Source organism: Entamoeba dispar, genomic scaffold (assembly GCF_000209125.1).
Source record: "Entamoeba dispar SAW760 scf_1105229459033 genomic scaffold, whole genome shotgun sequence".
NCBI lineage: Eukaryota > Evosea > Mastigamoebida > Endamoebidae > Entamoeba > Entamoeba dispar.
Genome location: NW_001853490.1, coordinates 6,990 through 8,663, shown reverse-complemented (window position 1 = coordinate 8,663; position 1,674 = coordinate 6,990). Strand labels below are relative to the sequence as shown.

The 1,674-nt window shown below is 17.6% G+C and overlaps 6 annotated features.

Moving 5' to 3' along the window:
- Window positions 1–121: 121 nt before the first annotated feature.
- Window positions 122–149: a sequence feature (AT_rich).
- Window positions 150–295: 146 nt separating this feature from the next.
- Window positions 296–405: a microsatellite.
- A 605-nt stretch (window positions 406–1,010) lies between these two features.
- Window positions 1,011–1,125: a sequence feature (AT_rich).
- Window positions 1,126–1,165: 40 nt separating this feature from the next.
- Window positions 1,166–1,279: a sequence feature (AT_rich).
- Window positions 1,280–1,364: 85 nt separating this feature from the next.
- Window positions 1,365–1,427: a sequence feature (AT_rich).
- Window positions 1,428–1,440: 13 nt separating this feature from the next.
- Window positions 1,441–1,671: a repeat region.
- Window positions 1,672–1,674: the final 3 nt, after the last annotated feature.

The following is a 1,674-nucleotide window of genomic DNA, read 5'->3' as shown; positions in this document are numbered from 1 at the left end:
ACCTTCGAACTCTTTTATTAACTTTTCATAAAACGTTCTATTTCTTGACGTTGTTGTTCCCATTATTTGTTATTGTATCTTGTTTTTAAGATGTTTTATGTTATTTTAAAGTTCATTATTGATTATTATAATAAATTTATAGTTAATAACCTTGTTTTAATTGATCTACTAAATAATAAATAGACTAGTGTTAATTTTCAAGTGAAATATCTAAAGTACATGAAAACTTTCACATGAAACATTGGAATGGTTTACAACAATTTTAGAATTGTAATTAAGAAATGTTAATTAAAAAATTTTATTTTTTGTTGTTTTATTTCTATTTTTATGATTATTTTATACCTTGTTTTAAATAACATATTTATATTTTTGTTATTATTTATTATTTTTCATTTATGTTAATTTCAATAACGAATAGTATACTCAATGACTATACTTCTTTTTATTCTATCTGAAGTGTCATTTATTTGTACATTAAATAATCTAATAAATGAACTTTATTTCTTTATCTTCATTTTGATATTCTTCTTATTATTAAGTTATTTCATTTGTGTTATTTTGAACATCAAATTATTTTGTTTTCTTTAAATTTCTTCTTTCAGTGTCTTTCTTTAATACCAGAATTTATAGTGATTTTGAAATTATGCTTTAACGTTTATTTAATTTCTCTTTCTAATTATTTCATAGTATGTAGTACAATTCAATTATTATGTATTCATTAGATATTATAATTTGAACGTATAATTAATTTGATAATAAGAAATGTATGCCAATGAGAATTATAAATTAACATTATTCTTGATATTTATAATGTACAATATCTTTTTTAACATTATATTTTGAATTAGTTAACCATCCTTCTTTTATTTATTGACAATACTTATTTAGCAAATATTTATATAATTTTGAATAACTGAGACTTATTTATTTTTTGTTAAATAATGAGTGATTAGAATTTAAAACAAATGGATAATAATTGATTGATTATTTTAATTTCTAAATCATTCATCATAAAATAATTCTATATATATTTATTGTTTTTATAATATATTTTTATGATATAAAAATATCATTATTATTGCTTTTCTTAAGTAATACATATAAAATTAAATAATTAATATATATCATTATCTAGCTTAGCTTATAAGAAAAATAGAATTAGTTGATTTATACAATATTATTAATATACTAAAGTAATCAATGAAAAAATAAAGAATGATTTACAAAAATATAAAAATATTGAATAAAAGATGTTATGAAATAAATAGTAAAATATAAACACGATCAAAATGAATAATAGTAATAATAAATGGTTAAACAGAAATAAACAATCTACAGTTAGTATAAACTATGGTATTGAAAAGAAAAATAACATATTTAATTTAATAAATACTATTAATTGACAATAAAAAAAAGAAAATATATTAGAATATTGCAATAGCATCTTTAATACTTTGATGAATACTTTTCTTTTTATATCTAAAGACTATCATATGATTGTTATTAATTTCATAATATTAAATACACAATTTTCATTTCTTTTTATTCACCACATTTCTTTCCATTTAAATATCATTTATTTTATTTGTCACACATTCAAATACTTTGTTTACGTCATGTTTTATTTCATTTAATTGTATTATATTCATTAATTAAAATTAATTTTCTTACCCC